This window comes from Canis aureus, chromosome 12 (genome assembly GCF_053574225.1).
Source record: "Canis aureus isolate CA01 chromosome 12, VMU_Caureus_v.1.0, whole genome shotgun sequence".
In the NCBI taxonomy this organism is placed as follows: Eukaryota; Metazoa; Chordata; class Mammalia; order Carnivora; family Canidae; genus Canis; species Canis aureus.
This window is the reverse complement of record NC_135622.1, coordinates 21,571,499-21,592,618: the sequence shown is the minus strand read 5'-3', so window position 1 is coordinate 21,592,618 and position 21,120 is coordinate 21,571,499. Positions and strand designations below refer to the sequence as shown.

Here is a 21,120-nt window from a genome sequence, read left to right as displayed (position 1 = left end):
CTGGGGATTAATATTCTGTAATTGCTTATCATATTGTTCAAAAGAGCATTGGTTTTCCCCATAATAACTTTTACCATTTTATTATTGAAACTTGATATTTAATTATGCTACACTTATTTTGTTTTCCAGATGCCCTTTGCTTTCCTGTTTTAATTATAGCACCACGGGGGAAAAAAGGAAGATAGGTTTGTACCTGTTTCCCCATGAACTTTCAGATATAATTAACCATTTAAACCTTTAAACAGTTACTAGGAAATGTGAGATGTGTACTCAGATATCCCACCCTCACATTAAAATTTAGATTTAAGTCCCAATAATTTAGAAATTTCTGTATCAGCTCTGAAAACTGTGAACGGTGTAGCATATATCTCTTCTAGATATAAAGATGAAGAGACTACACTCTCCCATACCATCACACAACATTCCCCCGTGAGAGATAGAAGTACCTCCTAAAATAAGTAGGATAAGAAAGCTCATGGAGATTTGTAAAGATTCTTAATCGAAATATATATTTGGCTGCTTTACCTCAATAGCATCTAAACCTATCAGAAAGTATGGGCTTATCCCTGAAGCAGGGGACAATAGCACTGAGTTTATTTATAGGATATCCCTGGCACAGAGGTGGTTTAAGTAGAAAGACAGATACTTGCAGTTTGCCTTGGTGAAGGGGCCTCACCTACAGAGAAAAACATGGTGCAGAGAAACACCTGATTGAGATGGCCTGTACTTCTGACTCTATCATTCTATGTCCAGATTATTATTTTAATAGCAATCACTGACACCATGAGAAAATCAAAAGAATTTTGTAGAGATCTATATATAGATCTCTAGGGGATCTCTGGGTGGCTCAGTGATTTAGCACCTGCCTTCAGCCCAGGGCATGATCCTGGAGTCCCGGGATCAAGTCCCACATCAGGCTCTCTGTATGGAGCCTGCTTCTCCCTCTGCCTGTGTCTCTGCCTCTCTCTCTCTCTCTCTCTTTCTCTCTTTCTCTCTCTGTGTCTCTCATGAATAAATAAATAAATAAATATAGATCTCTGTATATATGTAGAGATACCAGTCCTTACTAGGCATATTTTTTAAGGGAGAGTACATCAGAAAAAAAGTGGCTTATGAAAATACTTATTAATAAGAAAGATAAAACATCAATTCAAAATGCTAAGCAAAAGTATAGTTTTAAAATGATTTACCATACAAATAAAAGAATATTTTAGGATCATAATTCCCATTTAATCCAAATAGATTTATGAGGCAAAAGATATTTTAAAAATAAGACAAGTAACTAAAAAAACTAAACAAAATATATGAAATAATGGAACCCAGGACATCAAGCAGTAGAGAACTATGATCCCTAAAAGATAGGGAAAATGAATCAAGCGCTTATTGATTGTAGCTTATTGTCTAGAGAAAATCTCCAGAGGTCCAATATGAGAAACACATGCAGAACCCATAGTCTCCTGCAGTTGAGGAGATAGAGCTTAGAATCTGGAGAAGCCAAGGAGACTAGTATATACTGGGCACTGGGCAGAATAGCAGAAAAAAGAGAGCTGCACAAAGAGGGAATTCTATGAATCTACATGGCTCTTATAGTTGTCTTTTCCTGACTCTTTGAATTTCTAATAATTTCTGATTTTATGTCAGTTACGAATTTTACCTTGTTGGATGCTGGATATTTTTATATTCCTATAAATATTATTAAACTTTGTTTTTTGAAACCATTTTATCCTTTCAGGACTTGCTTTTAAGTTTGCTACATGGGAGCAGAACAACATTAATCTGGGTTTAATTTTTTTTCATGCTCATAAGGTAAAACATTTATACTCAACATGATGGTCTCTGTAATATGATGGTTTGAGTTTGGATAGTGATTCCAGATGCTGTTCTTGCCATTGTCTGATTTCTGATATTGTTCCTGCTAATCCTTTTGGGTGGTTCTTTCCTCTACCCTTTGGTATTTCCTCAGATGCAGGTAGTGATCATTACTCATTTGAATTCTCTTTAAGATCATCAGATTGGATTTAAAAACCTAGACCATATATGCCTAGGCCTATAAAACTCATTTGAGTACAAGCATAAAGGTAGGGCAGCCCTGGTGGCTCAGTGGTTTAGCGCTGCCTTCGGCCCAGGGTGTGATCCTGGAGACCTGGGATTGAGTCCCACGTCAGGCTCCCTGCATGGAGCCTGTTTCCCCTCTGCCTGTGCCTCTGCCTCCCTCTCTCTCTCTCTCTCTCTCTCTCTCTCTCTGTGTCTGTCATGAATAAATAAATAAAATCTTTAAAAAAAACCCAATAAAGGTAAAAGTTTGGAAAATATATAATGTTAACATTGATCAAAGAAAGTTGGAATAGTAATATTAGTGTCAGATTAAGGAGACTTCAGACTGAAGTTTCTAACCAGGAATAAAAAGTATCATTTAAGGTAATGTGGTCAATTCATAAAGATAACAATCTTGTGTATGCACTTAACAGGAGAGTTTTAAAGTATCAAAAGCAAAACTGACAGAACTGCAAGGAGAAATCTTATTGTAGACAAATCTTCAAATACAGTTAGAGATTTCAATATTTCTGTCTCATAATTAATAGTATAAGTAGAGACAGAAAATCAAATATAAGCTATAGAAGACTTGAACAACACTATCAACCAATTTTGCCTAATTCATATTTATACAGTAGTCCAAACAAGAACAGCAGCAGAATATACATCTTTTTTTATGTGCACATGGAGCATTTATATAGACCCAATTCTTTGCTTTAAATATTTTCAATAAATAAATTTAAAAAGATTCAAGCCATACAAAGTATATTTTTTCATCAAAATAGAATTAAAATAGAAATCAATAACAAAAAAAATTGAGGATTCTCAAATGCTTGGAAAATAAATAACACAATTCTAAAGAATGAGTCCAAGGTGATACAAATAATGAAATCTAAAAAGTATTTGAAACTAGATGAAAATGAAAGTACAACATATTAAAATTTGCAGGATGCAACTAAAATAGTATTTAGTAAGGAATTTACAGAACAGAATTCTCTATTAGAAAGGAAGACAGACTGAATAAAAAATCAATGTTCAAAGCTCAGATGTTTTGAGGGACTGCACAGGGCCTGGTTTCTGTCTTCCCTGAATCTCATGTTGATAGGAAAGAGTTCTAGGATGGAGACCTACTATAAGTAGGAGAAAAACCACCAACTCCTGGATTCTTCCTGGGAAGAAAGATTGGATGCATGTGTCCAATATTCAGGTTTTTTGAGTGGCCTGACTGAAAGTCTAGTTTCTGTCTCACCTGAGACAGAGCACTGACAGAACCCAGCATATGCCAGCAGCATAGAGGCTGTTGAGAACAAAAGGGTAAGGAACTTTGTGGCAGTCCAGAGAATTTGCAGTACTGTACATGTACATTAGAGGGAGCAACTGATCATGAGAGCCTGGGGGGATAAAAAACAAACCTGCAAGTCTCTCTAATTATGAATTTACTAGCACAAGTCCAGAGGAAATTCATACACTGGAAATGTTCAAAGGGCCCCAGGGTCTCTAGCTGGACTTATTGGGGAAGTTCTTTATCTGTCGGAGGACTGTCTGTAAGAGGTGATAGAGGTAGCTGTTTGTTTTCAAATGTGCAGAGCCTAGCACAAAGTTACCGAACATATGAAGAAAGAAAAGCCTGGCACAAAGGAACAATATAATTTTCCAGAAACCAACCCTACAGTAGGAGGAATATGAATTACCAAAAGAGAATTCAAAATAACCATCATAAAGATGATCAAAAGCTCAGTAAGACAGTGAACAAATAAATAATATCAACAAAGAAAACAATTAACAAAATCAGAATATCAACAAAAATTAAAAAAATTAAAGCAATAATGAAACAAAGTTTGAAGCTGGAAAATACAATAACAGAATTGAAAAATTCATGAGAGGGATTCAACAAAAACCTGATCAAATATAAGAAAGAATCTGCAAATTTGAAGATAGATCATTTGAAATTATCCCGTCAAAGCATAAAAAGAAAGGAAAAGAGTTAAGATACCCTAAGAGACTTATAGGACAACTTTAAACAGGCCAACATTATGCACATTACCCAAATCATGAAATAATAGAAAGAGAAAGAGGCAGAAAGCTTATCAAAAAAATAATAATAATTGTCAAAAACTTCCCAAAATTGGGGGAAGAAAATGTACATTTAGATTTGAGAAGCCTAGTGGACTCTAACTATGATGAAATCAAAGAAATTCAAACTGAGACACATTATAATCAAACTGTCAAAAGTCAAAATAGAGATTTTTGAAATAAAAAGAGATAAATGACATATAAGAGAACTCTCATAAGACTATCAGTGGATTTCTCTGAAGAAAACTTGCAGGCCAGAAGGGAATGGGATGATAAAAAGCAAAGTACAAAAAAGAAAAAAAAAAAACTATCAACCAAGAATAATAGAACCAACCAAACTGTCCCTCAAAAAGTTAAAGAGAAGTAGTCTTAAATAAATAAAAGCTAGGAGAATTCATCACCAACAGATCTGCCTTGTAAGAAATAATACAGAGAGCCCTTCAATTTGAAGCAAAAGAACTCTAGATATTAACATGAAAGTATGAAGCTTACTGGAAAAGGAAAATATATAGACAAATACAGAATGCTATAATACTTTAATGGTGGTAATTAATTTTAAAAGACACGTTTTTTAAAAAAATGTAATTATAAAATATATTAATGGATAAGCAATACAAAAAAGATAATTTGTGCCATCAAAGACAAAATGTGCAGGAAGATAAGTAAAATAATAGAGTTTTTGTGTCCAACTGAAGTTACTATCAGTTTAAAATAGATTGTTATAATTATGTTTTAGGTATGCCCCATGGTAACCCCATGGTAACAACAACAACAAAAAAATACCTATAGAAAATGCAAAAAAGAAAATGAAAAAGGAATCAAAGCAGGTTACTACAAAAAGACAAAACACAAAGATAGCATGAGAGGATGAGAGATCAAAAAAGCTGCAGAATCAGACATAAAATGATTAACAAAGAGTCAATACTAAGTCCTTCTCTACCAGTTATTACTTGAAATGAATTAAACTCCCTAATTAAAAAAAAATATGGTGGCTAAATGGATTTTTAAAAATCAAACTAAATTGTCTATAAGAGAAACACTCCTTAGTTGAAAGGATTCATAAGTTGAACTAAAAGGATGGAAAAAATATTCCATGAAAATAGTAACCAAAAAATGGTCATTTATATCAGACGAAATAGACTTTAAGTAAAAAACTGTCATTGATTTAAGGATTAATCTCCATACTATCCAAAGCAATCTATAAACTGAATACAATCCCTATAAAAATCCCAATGATATTTTTGGTAGGAATAGAAAAAAAATCCTACAGTTCATAGAGAACCACGAAAGTTTCTGAATAACCAAAACAATCTTGAGACAAAAGAATAAAGTTATACTCCTAACTTTAAAACACATTGCTAAGCTACAATGATCAAATCAATATGGCACTGCTAAAAAGATTGCCATATAGATCAGTGGAAGATATTAGAGAACCCAAAAATAAACTCACAGATATATATATATATATATATATATATATATATATATATATATATAGCCAATTAGTGATTGGCAAGGGAGTCAAGAATAGTCAGTGGGGAAAGGATAGTCTTTTCAACAAATGGTGTTGGGAAACTGGATATCTACATGCATAAGAATGAAATTGGATCCTTACCAAATACAAAAATCAACTCAAAATGTATTAAAGACATAAATGTAAGATCTGAAAATTTAAAACTCCTAGAAGAAAATATATAGGAAAATCTTTGTGACACTGATCTTGGCAGTGATTTATTGGATATATCATGAAAAGCACAGGCAACAACAGCAAAAGTAGATAAATGAGACTACATCAAAATTAACAGTTTCTGTGCAGCAAAGGAAATAATCAACAGACTGAAAAGGTAACTCACAAAATGAAAGAAAATATTTACAAACCATGTATCTGGTGAGGGGTTTCTATTCCAAAATATATAAAGAAATTCTTCAACTCAATAGCAAAATAATATTTTTAAAAACTCTATTAAAAAATGGACAAAAAACTTCAGTACATATTTTTCCAAAGAAGATCTATAAGTTGCTACTGGGTAAATGAAAAGATGCTCAACATCACTAATCATCATGCACTAAGGTCTGAATGGTTGTATACCCCCAAAATTAATATGTTGAGATTACAACTCACAACATGATGGTATCAGGAAGTGAAACATTTCATATGTGATTAGGTCATGAGGTTGAAGGCCTCAAGAATGGGATTGTGCCCATATAAAATAGGCACCAGAGAGCTATCGCCCCCCTTCTACCAGATAAAGATACAGGAGAAGTAAGCAGTCTACAACCCAGAAGAAAGCCTTCACTAAAACCTGACCATACTGGAAACCTAATCTTGGCCTCCCAGCCTCCAGAACTGTAAGAAATAACTTTCTGTTGTTTATAAGTCACTAAGTCTATGACATTTTGTTATAGCAGCTTGAATGGACTAAGGTGTAATGGAAATGGAAAATAAATAATGAAAATATATCACCTCACCTTATAAGATGGCCATCGTCAAAAAAGAGAAAATAGGAAGTTTTCACAAGGATGTGGAAAAATGGGAACCCTTGTGCACTGGATGTGGTGGAAATATAAAATGGTGCTACAACTATGGTAAACAGTATGGAGGTTCCTCAAAAAATTAAAAAATAGAACTACCAACTAATCAGCAATCCCACTCTGGGTATTTATCCAGAAAAATAAAAAACAAGATATCAAAGAGATTTTTGCACTTTCATGTTCATTGCAGCATTATCCACAATAGCCAAGAGATGAAGACAACCCAGTGCTCAACAACAGATGAATTGGTAAAGAAAATATGGCATACACAAGTAACAATATGTTATGCAGCCTAAAAAAGAAGGAAATACTGTTATGCGCTACATCATGAGTGAATCTTAATGATACTAGCTAAGTGAAATAAACCTATCACAGAAGGAGAAATACTGCATAATTCCATTTATATGAAGTATCTAAAGTACAAACTCAGAAGCAGAAGATAGAATGGTGGTTGCAAAGAATGGGGGAGGGGAAATGGGGAGTTGCTATTCAGCAGATATATAATTATAGTCATAAAAGATGAAAAGTTCATAGATGTGCTATAAAGTACATATAGTTAACAATATTATACTGTACTCTTAAAAGTTTAAGAAAGTTGATTTCATATTACATATCTGTTTTACCACAACAACAATAATAATAATATAATATAATATAATCCATTCAGAAAAACAAAGGTATAACATTTGAAGAGTGGGTCTTAGAAATTGAGAAGAAAATAAAAGAAATAGAAGCAATACCTACATTTAATGAGAAGAAATCATTTATTGGCTAAAGAAGTGTTTAAATTCAGATAAAGAAACTTAATAGAGTAATAGGATAATGAGAAAAGACACAAAGACACACATTAATGAAATTAATTACTATACTACAAAAATTAAATCTGACAAGGATTCAGAGTTAAAAGAGGGGAAAATAGTTATCTTTTGTAGAGAAACAAAAATCAGGATAGTTTACACTTCTCTTCAGCTTCCCTAAATATCAGAAGATAATGAATTCAATCTTGAGCAAGAGCAGATTGTGTGTCCACAAAATAATAAGCCCAATCCTTAAAATCAATTTTAAGGCTAGAATGACAGCTGTAATAATGCTGACCTAGAGATCATTTAGAACTGATTAAAGCTAAACAATGTGGGTCTTGTGGGTAAGAGTATGAGTATACCATAAAGATTTCCTTCTTATTTATTCTACACAACTTGTCTGAAGTAGTTTTCTACTAAAATTCAAATCTAATCATAATGCTCTCCCTACTCCAAGGTATTTTGAATTGAGTATTTTCTGAATTGAGTATTTTCCACATTTGTCCATTTTAAGACTCACTCCAATGATCACTTTATCTTCCAAATGTTTATTAATAGTGCCAGCCTACTTAAATAATGCTTTTCTGTGCTCATTCTCTATCATCCCATTAAAAAGGTTATTTTTGTTATAGCACCACTCCCACTGTATTGTAATAATTGATTTTTTTTACTGTCTACTATAAGAGATACAAATACCTTGAGGAATGTGTCTTGTTTATCATTATTTTCCTAAGACATATAATGAATACAGAATCTCTGTGTGCATCTGTATATGAGTGTATAGTTTTTAAATGAATGTTGAATGAACCAATGAATAAAACTAAACACTGTGCTTTCTTTCATGTTATTCTAGTGTTTTAATATTTAAAAAAACAATTACCTTATTTAAATATAATTGTATTTTTTCTACATTGAGATTAAAAATATTCGTCATAATTTTCACACAATTCTTCCTTAAAATATCAGTCTAGAAAAAGGCTAAAGCCTCACGAAGATAGGCAGAGAATAACCAAGAGCTAGATGCTGAATATTCCTGTAACTCACATAAAGATGGAAGACATTCAGGTTTCAATTATCATAGTAAAGACCCTATTTGTACAACCAGGGCTTTCAGTGAGGACCTAGAATCATCACATCATGGTAATAAGACTGAAGTTCTCTTCAATCAGTGGTTTTTCACACCACTGGGCAATACTGTTTACCTATCAATTGACATTTAGTAATGTCTGGAGATATTTTTGGTAGTCTCAACTTTGGGGAATAAGGGATAATATTCTCAATTATCTGGTGGGTAGAGGCCTGGGATACTACTAAATGTCCTACAATTTTTGGGACAGGACACTGAAACAAAGAATTATCTGGAACCACATATTAATAGTGCTTAGAATGAGAAACATTGTCTTATGCTAAAGGTTACTCTAACTTTTCCCACAAAACTTAAAAGTCTTAAAAGGATCAAGACGATTGGCAAGAAACTTTATAGCCTGACATTCCAAAACTCTCTTAAATGAAGGCAACAAAATCCAGCATTCAAACAACAGAGGATTCACAATATCCAGAATTTGATTAAAAAATTCCAAAGAACAAGAAATGTGATCTATACCCAAGAGAAAAATCAGGTAAAAGAAATAAAACCAGAACGACAGAGATGTTGGAATGACTTTAACAAAGACTTTAAGCAGACTTTAATAAGAACTTTAAATGGCTTTTAAAAATATGCTTAAGAATTTAAAGGAAAAGATTAACATAATTAGGAGAGTCATCAAGGAATTAAAAGAAACAAATGGAACTTTAATTTTTAAAATTTACTATATTTTATTTTAATAGCAGTTAGACACTTCAGAAATGATCAATGATCCTGAGGATATAGCTAAAACAGAAAAAAATAAAAATTTGCAAGGTAAAAAAAAACTTTAAGATTTATTTATTCATGAAAGACACAGAGAGAGGGAGAGGCAGAGACATAGGCAGAGGGAGAAGCAGGCTCCCCACCGGAGCCCAGAGGAGGACTTGATCCCAGATCCCAGGATCACGACTTAAGCTGAATGCAGCGATCCAACCATTGAGCCACCCATGAGGCCCAGGTAAGGTAAAAATTAAATAAATAGAACCTCAGTGACTGTGGACAAATAGCAAGTACTATAATATACTTTTCATTGGAGTACAAGAGAAAAAGGAAGAGATAGAAACATATATTTGAAGAACTACTAGCCAAGAACAACAGAAAAAACTACCAAATTTGATAAAAACTATAAAATCACAGATCTAAGAACATTTCAGTCAGCGACAGCAGAATAACCATTTCCTTTAGGTACACATAGAACCCTCACTAAGATGATATTCTGAATTGTAAAGCAAATCTCAATAAATTTATATAAATTAAATCATATAAAGTATTTCAGAATTAAACTGAATACCAATTTAAAAATCTATATTTTTAAAATCCTCAAATATTGTGGAAATTTTAAAATATACTTCTAAATAGCCATGAGTCAAAGAAAAAAATTGCAAAGGAAATTAGAAAATATATTGAAATACTTTGAACTAAATGAAAACAAAACAAAACAGATCAAATGCATTGCTTCTGGCTTCTGCTTCATGATTTAGAGATCTGGAAAGAGTAAAACTTCTATAGTGAAAATAACAGAACACCAAACAATCTGGAAAGTCATCAGTGTTTTTTGAACCTGTAAGAGCACTTCGGTCACAGGCAAACAACTAATCCATTGTCTAAGGAGAGACAGGCACTTGCAGGGAGAGATGAGACATGAGCATCAGCTTATATGAAGTAGATCCAAGCAAGCACTAGAAAGAAGAGTAACCTAGAGAATTAAAATAGGAGTCGTTGGCCAACTGATGGCCACTGAGTCTGCACACTATGGTTTGTATTAGTTTCCCATAATTGCTGTAACGAAGTACCACAAACTAGGTGCCGTAAAACAATAGAAATTTATTCTTGCACAGTACTGGAAGTTGAAATTCCAACACTATAGTATCTGCTGAATCATGCTATCTCTGAAGCCTCTAAGGGATGATCCTTACCTTTTCGGCTTCTTGTACACCCAGCATTTTGTGGCTTGAGGCAATGTAACTCCAACCTCTATCTGTCTTCACACAGTCATCTCCTCACTGTGTCTCTCTCCTTCTTTAAGGGCACCAATGCTATTGGATCAAGTGCCCACTGCACTCCAGTATGACATTAGCTTAACTGATTGCATCTGCAATGATCCTGTCTCCAAATAAGGTCACATTCTAAGGTACTGAGGGTAGGACTTCAACATGTCTTTTGAAGGGACACAATAAAACCCATCACAGGGCTCAAAAAAATTTCCCGAAAACCTAGGGAAGTGGAATATCAGCCCCCAGGGAGGTGAAAGAACTCTACCGACATCCTTTTCTCCTCTTTTCTCTATGTTAGAAAGCTTTAATCTGTGGAGAAGGAAGGCAAGTAACACCATTCCACATTGCTGTGAAGTGAGAAAAAATAATATTCCCAGCTACTCTAGAAATGGAGACCGATATGTTCTTTTTGTTAAGATACTCCTAGGGATAACTAAGGATAGTTAACTTTAATATGTATATGTAATGATCTGGAGGAACAAATTTCACTAGCCTCAGTCATTTACTATGTAGTACAAATTTGGTTTCCTTCCATCAGCCAGGATTGAGCAGAAAGAGGAGAAGATTTTTCTTAAGCCAGATCTCCACCAACATCACAGTTTAGCAGAGGGCATAGCTCCATTTTTCACACTGGAGTGTTCTGGTCATCAGTCAATTTTTATTTTAAGTAAAAGTGTATTGGCAGCAAAGTTCTGGAGTGTCATCTGTAGGGGAATGTCTAGCTTTGGGATAGGCTTGTTCTCTCATCGAAAAAGCCATTTCTATGATCCATCAAATATTTGCTCACTCTATACATATTTAAAACCCATCCTTCATGAGAAATTGTGGTGTTGCAGAGTCATTCTTAGTGTGACAGAACAAGATATTAATGGCCCCTGCTGGCTTTCTCTGAACCGTCTTCAGAAAATACCATGAATCAAATGAAGAATTAGCATTGGACCAGAAAATTCAAAACAGAGAGGCTAGTAGCAGTATGAGGAATTCTCTTTTCCACTTTCTGAAATTCCATCAATTTCTTAATATGCTAATATTCTAAATCCCAAAATATGAAACCAACAATGCTAGTTACTGACCTAAATATTATTCTTAAGCTAATAGCAATATTATTCAAAATCTGTTAATATTCATAATGACTCAGTAAGGAAGCGCCTTCAGTGAGGCAAGTTTCAAATGTGTAAATTAAAAAATATATTTTTGGTAAAGTGTATCATCAGTGCAGGTGGAAAGGAGTGATCCAGAGACTCTCTGGTGCCCTCATGATCCCTGGTAATGTCTAAAGCTATGAGAGAGGTACAGTTATTCTTTTGAGCTACTGTGAGACATTTATTATAATCAGGATTCAGATTCAGGATTCAGATTCTAATGGTTTGAATTTTAAATTTAAAAAATGAATAAATGACATCTGGCTTTTAGAGTTATAACAAAGGTGTGGAGAGAAGACCTAAGTGTCAGCCCTCAACCATTCTGAAAATGAGGAATGTATTATTGACCTCACACCTTCCAGCTGTCCAGGGTTCCTTTCCTTAGCTAAAATGTACTGCGCACTTACTATGTGTCAGGAATTCTGATAAGTACTTTATATAATTAATTTCATTCAATTGTCACAGTTACCTTTTGTGTGGGTACTGTTATTATTTAGATTTTTCTTTTCAAGCAACTCAAGAGTCCAGAGATACTTTGATGAAGTTCCCACAGCTTTCTAAATTCTTTCTTCTTAACTTTAAGAATGAGCCATTAAATGCCATATGCAACAAGTACAACAAAACCTCAGTGTCTTACAAAAACAGTTTTATTTTTAGCTCATTTTTTACCATTGTAGTTCATCTAGGGCTCAGTTCCCTATTGTCTTCATTCCACATGTATGCACTCTAGTTAGAGTACATCTGTCTCATATCAGAGGGAAAAGAGAGGATGACCATCTATGGAAGAACTCTCAAAACTTGGGCTTAAATGTGGCATATATCAAATATTTTGACCAAGTCTGACATTAAAAGGATGAGGATATGTAACCTTTAGGTAGATTAATACCCTGAACAGAGGAGCAGTAAATATTTTGAACAATAGTACAATTTATTGAAATAATTGCATCTTATATTAATGGGGTAGAAACATGAATTAAAATATGTCTAAGAATCCTTTAAAAGAATATTTGCTTTTTAAAATGACAATGATTAAAAGTAATCTCAGAGGAAAAGGAGTTGATTTAATGTTTCTGAAAAATTATTATTAATTCAAAAGATTGGGCAAGAAAAAATTAGAAAAAGCTTAGTAAAAATATATTTTATGAGGTACTATTAGATAAATTGTCCAACAGTTAGGTGTGTGCCTGTAGCTTAGGTCAGCTTTTAAAATAGGGGCTTGTGATTAGTCAGCATATAGCTCATCATTGAAATACAGTAAGTGGATGGCATTGTCCCGGCAGGAAACCTAGAGTAAAAAGTGAAGTGATTGCATATGGCATATAAGAGAACATCACAGTTTCAGTGGAAGTAAGAGGTAAGGAATCTAACAAAGTAGACTCTAAAAGAAAATAATAACTATAGAAAACAGAATAAAAAATCAACTTAATCAACTTAAATCTCTAAATTTTCTACGGAACTGAGTTTTGATCATACATCTTGAAGTTTCATGATGTATGCTGACTATGCTGGTGAAAAATGCTGTCCAACAAAAACAAACAAGCAAAACTCTTCCTTTGGAAAGGATGAGATTCAACCTCCCCTCCAACTGACTTTCATTTTTCATTCTCTAATATCTATTTCAGACATGATCCGGAGTTTGCAGTCCGTTAGTATGCATTACTAATCAACAGAGACAAGGAAAAGGAGTCATGAAGGGGACTTTACTAAAGTGAGAGCAAAACAGGAAGAGCCCATGTGAGGTGAATATAGGGCAAATAAGTAGGAAAAACTACACCGACGTCAAAGGTCTTTCCTGTTTGTAGAATATTATTCTTATAGCTTAGGTCTCTAGTGCCTATTAAAACACAAAGTTCCCTGGGAGACAGGATGCTTTGAACTATACTCTCTTGGTCATATTCACAAAAACACATCTAGCATTTATGAAATGTTTGGAGGCAGGAAGTTCAAAAAATTTCATGAATGGAAAGGAATTTTAATCTGATACTTTTCTGAACAGATTTTAACAGGATATTGATGACACCATTATCTTTTCATTAGCTCAAGCTAACCATATAGATCTTATCCTTGGTTTTGTCCCTCTCCCTCATGCCCACATACAGTCTATCACCAACTGGGTGAGTTCCACTTCTGAAATATTCCTGAATCCCACTGTTTATTTTCATCTCCTTGTCACTACCCTTCCAAATTCTTATCTGTTGCCTAGATGACCATTGATCTCTTTGCTTCCATTTTTGCCACTTTTACAGCAATGAATGATTTTTTTGAATGTAAATCAGTGTATTTTACTCCTCTAATCAAAAATCCTCAATGACTGCCACTTTCTCTTAAATTTAATTACAACTCTTTTACTCTAACCCAGAATGTTCATCATGGTCTCATTCCTCTTACCATATCTGCACTGTCTTCCTATAATCCAGGAGAATTCGCTTCTTTTCTTTAAAACACCAATCCCCTTTCCTGGTTACAGATCATTGAACTTGCTGTTCCTTCTTCCTGGCATACTCTTTTCTCAATTCTTTGCACAGTGGGCTTATTTCATCCCGTAGATCAGTTCAAATGCTACCTCCTTAGAGAAATATCCCCAGTGTTCATATCTAAACTAATTCCCCCTTACTCTTTACTTTCTTATAATCTTGTTAATTTCCTTCATAGAACTTTCAGAATCATTAATCTAGTATATTTTTGAATTATTTGTTACTATATATTTCCCCCAGCTAGACAAGTAGAGACCTTATCTGACTTGCTTAGTCTTTCCTCAGAAACTAGCAGAGTACCTGTTACAAATAGGTATTTTAAATATTTGTCGAATAAAATGGATGAACGACAAGGACAAGAATAGCTTCTGAGAATCAAATGGGGAATAAAACTCGGAGATGGAGAATTAAGAAGACAATGTCTACCAAATTCACAGTTTTGCTGAAGTCTGGCCAAATGTGCGTGTGTGCCTTTGTGTGTTGAGCCAGTGTGTGGGTAAGGGAGAGAGCTCAGATGATGCATCCTTCAGAGAAAAGCTTACCAGATGCCCCTAGGAATAACAGATGGCTGTTAAGCTTCCATTTGTTCCCTCTGAGCCTTTAAAATCTCACCTTATTACTAGCTCTGAGTCAAGGGGAAATATCAGAAGGAACAGAATTTTTTTTTAATTGCTTTAGCATAGCATTGCTCCAGTGACATGTCTCCCAGCACTGTCCACCTGAAACACAAAAGCCCTTGACATATTGCAGGAGCATCAGAGATCTGCTTAAGGATATATATAAAGTCAGAAATGTACTTAAGACTAGACCTCTACATGCCAAGATATTTATCTTGCTATTCCTCTTTCTCCTTGTCTATTACAAATGCATTCTAAACACCTCCCCATAAACATTGACAAATTCAACTACTTCTGGTACCAATAACAATGATTTTTCCTATATGATGCAGTACTATGAGTACTTTCCATATATTAGTTCATTTCATCCTCATTTCATCTGCAGAACAACCCTAGGAGTCTAGCACATGTCTCCACGTATATGTGAGTAAAGTGATGTTAATCCTTTAGAGATTATAGGATTTACCTAGGATCACATATGTGGTAAATGATACAATTAGGATCTGAACACTGGTAGTTTGCACTAGCTTCATAGATCATTTCTCACTGCAGCATGATAAAAACTAACAATTCAGCCCATTGCAGAGCAGGATATCCAAAAGCCCATCAAGAATATGTAATTGTTCTTTAACCAAGTTTAACTCCTTTCATTCCTTTCAAAAAGTTTTCCAGAACGCATTTGACGTCAAATGCAAAAGAAATAAATCTGTTTTCTTAGACTCCTTCCATAAGGAGTAAAAATTCAAACCAATCTCCACCTCCCATTTTAGCTTTAGATGTTGCTAAGATGTATGGAGGAAGCTGGTGGGTAGTATTGATGGATAGTTTTGGTGGACTAGAGACATATGCCCTTCCACACTTTAATGAAAAAAAATGGTTAAGATATTAACCCTTGAGGTTATGTGATTTGACTATGTGATCATTACCCTTGTGATTATGTGAGTCTCTGAAGGGATATACAGAGCTAAAAGAGGTCATAATGGTATAATTTGCAGGGCTCAGTGTAAAATTAAAATTAGAGCCCTCTTTAAAAATTATTAAGAATTTCACGCCAACAGCAAAACACTAAACCTAGTATAGACCTTTCTAAACACACGGACTTGCACAACTACACAGTTGTACACCCAGCCATTCCTACTTGTAGACAGCCATGAGGAAAATTGTCAAGTTGGAAGATGTTTTCTTTTGCTATGTTACCTTTTTGCCTCCCTGAAGTTTCTAGTTTCTACTTTGCTCAACATCCCTTCTGTGGTTTTCTTCAGGAGACTGACCTCAGCCAACAATGCGCTTGCTGAGCTTTATCTTTTGCTGTCTCCATCATCAGAGTTTCCTGTTTTTTTCCTTCTTGCAACATTTATCAATCACATATTATATGATTCATCTTTAATAAATACTGGGAGATTGAGAGACTAAAATGATATAATCTGCATTGAAGGAGAATAGGAGCTAATGGAAGGGAAAACCAGTAAATAATAATTTGCTCTCTAGTGGCATAGTGATATTGTAAAACTAAGGAAGAGAAGCCAATAGAAGGAAGACAGGAAGAAGGAAAGAAAGAAAGAAGGAAGGAAGGAAGGAAGGAAGGAAGGAAGGAAGGAAGGAAGAAAGAAAGAAAGAAAGAAAGAAAGAAAGAAAGAAAGAAAGAAAGAAAGAAGAAAGAAAGAAAGAAAGAAAGAAAGAGAAAAGGAAGAAAGAGGAAAGGAGGAGAAAGATTCTAAGAGTAGTTGAAAAAGAAATGTATGCACCAATTTGGAAATTAGAATTCTCCATGTGAGCAGTGATATTCTAGGCAAAAAAAGACATCATCTTCCTAGCATCCAGTTGTTTATAGCATGACAAATCTTTGATGAATTCATTTGAAATAATACAGCACTTTTTCAAAGGGTTTGGAAAGAGAGTGGAGCATCATCAGAAATCCACAGAAAACTTTTTAGCTCTTTTGAAGTATTCATGCTCCACTCCAACACCACTGCTCATTAGCCCTTCCTGCTGGAGCAGGACAAAGTTGAGACTGACTACCACAGTTAGCCATGTCTGCTAACAGGAAAGAATGTCAATTTCCTTCAGGTGGATGGTCACAAAAAATTGAGAATTAATGATAACACACATTTTACTCAGTTACAATAAGGTTAAATTTTAGACATGTTTCAGTCTCCAGAACTAGTTAAGTTAATGAAGGAGGATGAAAGAGGAAGAGGGACAGATACACATGCATATGTGTTATTTAAAATATAACTCTGTATTTGCAATATCCTCCCTCTCCAAAAGACCTAATGGAAAATTGGAACAAAACAGGACTTCAAGGCCTCTAGGGCATTCCTCTGGAATTCATATTGTGAGTTGTTTGTAAGCTCATGAAAATATACTTTAAGGTAACCTCATTCCTGATAGTGAGACTTTCAATAACTGTACCTGATTAAAAGAATTGTTTTAATAGCTTGAAGCCCTTTTGATGCTTCTTCTTAATGATGTAGGGTGATATGTTTCCTAATATAGGCCAGGAGTAACTTTGTTCTATATACTTCTCAAATACAGAGAACCCAATATATAAATCTATATATATTCATATACATATTCATATACATATGAATATACATTACACATATATGTGTAATGTGTAATTCAGTAATGTAATGTAATGTAATGTATAATTCAGTTCTATCTTGAAAGAAATTTGAGCCCAAATTTGTAGTATAATGGGGACCACCTAGAAGATATAAAATAATAATTTTATAGATACCTTTAAAGATTTCTAAAATCCCAGGTGATATATTTTACAATAGAGCACAATTAAGATAATAAATTCTTTTATAAATAGTGTAGTTACTATTCTTGGTGTTGTCGTACACAAAAAGGCAATGCGATAACAATTGACAGAATTCTGGGAGTGGCTAGACAGAAAAATATAAAGACAGAAAGTCAGAAACACTAGTTAATAAGGAGATGGAATCATAGAATTAGGCCTCAGTGTCCTATAAAATTCCATATCAAAGCTGGTCCCCAAATCTGGTTCCATTGTTGTGGCTAATCAGAGGCATGGATAGGACCACAGGCATGTATCTGCACCAAATGGGAAATAGAATAGTTACCTTTCCTCAAGACTGTGCAATATCCTGAGTGCCAAGATAAAGCTCCCAGTCTTTAAATTTGAAACTCAAGAAGATATAAAGAGAAAATTGTTATCTAAGAAATATTCTAAAATTCATAGGACTTCATTTCTGGGAAAACATTCCTTTACAGAAGATCCCACACTGTTTATAATGCAAATTCCGTACAGCTTACATTTGTGTTGTGTATGTTACTAGGTTTAAAGATTTTGATGCACAATATATAGAACATACTCCCTAAACATACTCTAGTGCATATAGAGAGCCTAACCCTAACATACTCTAGTGCATATAGAGAGCCAAGGGACTAACTTTTTGAGGAAACTGATTTCTCCCCAGAAAATGAGGAATGTTGTGTGATTTTCCTGAAAGTATACAGACAACAAGAAGAAACACACTCATCCCTCAACAGTTCTTGAATTCCTTTCATTTTCTGTAGTGTATCAAGAAATGCAATCATATAAATAAGAAAATGGAACTCTCATGACTTACTGACATTTTTATGGAATCAGAAGTCAGATTTTGGCCCCAAAAGGGAAGATTTCTTTTCAGTGATTAACATATTACCCAGAAATCTCTGGCTTCCTGGAATTCTCAATAAAAATTCCAAATCTCTTGGCAATAACTTTTGAGCACAACAATTTCTGCCAATAAAAGAATGATCATTCAAGTTGCGTTAAGTATGCTCTCACTTTGGTTATTTCAGAGTCCAATTAGGGAAGGCCACATTGCTAGCATTCTGCACGTATTGCTTGACATGAAGAGTGTATTTAAAGTGGAAATCACACAGGGATGTTTGGTGCAATAAACTAGGTGATTACCTTATTTGGGGAGAATGTATCATACTACAAAGACCTCATTTGGAATGAGAAAAAACTCAGGTTAAAGAGTATTTATGATTTAGAGCTCAGTATTTCCATCCCCCAAATCTATAATCTATGTACAGCTTTCTTGGAAAAGAAAGTTTCACTTAGAGAATCTGAAGGTGAAGAGATACTGAAGGGAACTAAGACTTGAGAAATTATAAATAGGCCATGGGAATGGGGAAAAGCTATATGAACTCACTGAAATAGAATCTTTGGGAAATGCAGCATAAAAAGAAAGTGAGCAAAGGATCCAGGGGGAGCCAGATGTTCTTTCTTATATGAAGAGAACTACCTCCAGCAAGATCAGCTTCAGTCTGGTTGGAAATAAGTTTGATGCAAAACAGGAAATATTTGTTGTTGCGTGCTATGTAGACAAGGAAACTACATGACATAATAATCCATTATATTTTTTTTTTGCATTCTGTTGTCATTTTCCAGATATATACAGTGACAATAACTGAACCAATAAAATCATAAAAATGTAATCATAGAGACAATATTTACTGCTTTGGATTCAAATGGAGCTGCATTTGACTCCAGCTGCATGATCTTGATTATACCACCTAACTTCCTTAGTTCTTAGTTTATTCACTATTTTTAAAGGTCAGGAATAATATTTCCTGTCTTTATGGAGTTGTGAGTATTAAATGAGTTATTACAGATAAAGGCTTATGTATGTTAACTTCAAGCGCTGAACGTTTTTGAGTACTCAAAATATTTTCAGTGATAGTATTAGAAATGACAGAATATATGAACTGAGGCCCAGAGAAGTGATGATTTGTAAGGTCAATGGTTGGTGGCAGACTTGAGTTTCAAATTAGATCTCCAATCTCCCTTCCAGGGCTTTTTCTACTACATCACATCCCCCCAAAAACCTCATCTCTGAGCTTTGATGATTTCATGTTTCAATATGATCAGAACCTATCTGGCCTCTTCAACCATGAACTTCCCTTATAGTCTAATAAAAAAAAAATGACACAAATATATAGAGGCAAGCAGTAGCAGCAAGTCAGGATTTCACCATGGAAAAATATCAAAGTCCAGTTAACTAATGCTACTCTTAATTTGCCAGTTAACTTTTAAGTTCTTCAAGTATTTTCTACATGACATACCCATCTTCATTATAAATTATTGCATTTGATTTTGTAATATTACTTTCAAATTCAGTTTGATTCAAATTACAGCAAAAAATAAAACAAAAGCACACTGAAAAATGGGTTGAGATAATGCAGAAGTAGAATTCAGAAAACATACAGACCTCATAAGCCTTCACATACTAAAGTATTTATTCTCTTAAATTGTTAGGCAAGTTAAAAAAAGAAAGATGTAAAAGGGTTTATAATTTTAATCCTTTCACTGGTCAGTCTCTCTGCTTCAATGGTCCCCAGGTGTCCACTGATATATTTTGGAGTCGTGTAGGTTTTGTCAAGCACTTGGGTTGCTTGGATGGGTATTAACCAGTGAAGGTGTGGCAAGGTGAGATTTTATTCTAGTTTACACACCTAGATGTTGGTGATATTACCTTATAAATATAATAGGCAGAAAAATGACCTCTCAAAGATGCCTACACTCTGATCCATGGTACCTATGACTACATTATTTTATGTGGTAAAGGGATTTTGAAGATATGCTTCAAGTTAAGATCATTGAGATGGCATGATAATCCCGGATTATCGAGGTAAACCCAATCTGAATATATGAGTCATTAGCAGGTGAGAATATTTTCTAGCTGCAAGAAGAGTAGGGATGAGGCAAAAGAAGAGATCAAAGAGATTTCAAGCTTAAGAAGTATTTGTGCCATTGTTGTCTTTTAAATGGAAGAAGGGATGCACTAGCCAAAGAAAACAGATATCCTCTGGAAGCTGAGAAAGCCCTCCTGGGGCAACAGCTAGCGAGGGAATAAGGACCACAGTGCTACAGTCACATAGAACTGAGTATTACCAACAAGTTGTGAGAACGCAGAAGCAGGGTTTTCCCTTGAGCCTTTAGTAAGAAATGTAGGCTGGCACCCTGATTTCTAAGCAGGCAAATCAGCTGGACCCAAAGGGCTTCTGATCTGCAGAAGTATGAGGTAGGAATTTGACCCATTTTAAACTACTAGCTTTGTAATTTAGTTACAGCAGCATGCATTATATATTTTTGTTTGTTTGTTTCTTCTTCTTTATTTTTAATGCTGTCTTGACCCAGTTTTGAGGCCCTGACTAGAGGAGGTCATTTAAGAAAATAGCTAAGTCCAGATTCCAGTGACCTCCTTTATCTGGGACTTACACTCTGGGCCCCCATACACCTGTCCGAATTCTCCCAGGTTCAGATACCAGACAATCAAGGGCAGCCCCTGTGCCCTAGAACCTGGTG

General features: G+C 34.5%; 1 long non-coding RNA gene across 2 annotated transcripts in view; it reads left to right on the top strand.

Annotated features, from left to right (window-relative positions):
• LOC144324638 (uncharacterized) overlaps positions 1–21,120 on the top strand; it is a 134,911-nt gene that overhangs the window by 26,538 nt on the left and 87,253 nt on the right. Inside the window, exon 4 of one of the 2 annotated variants that reach the window (XR_013390068.1) lies at positions 13,324–13,475. The exons of the other annotated variant lie outside the window; for it this stretch is intronic. This is a non-coding gene — a long non-coding RNA (uncharacterized LOC144324638). Of the gene's footprint in view, positions 1–13,323; positions 13,476–21,120 lie in introns of those variants that run through there. 2 annotated transcript variants of the gene reach the window in all.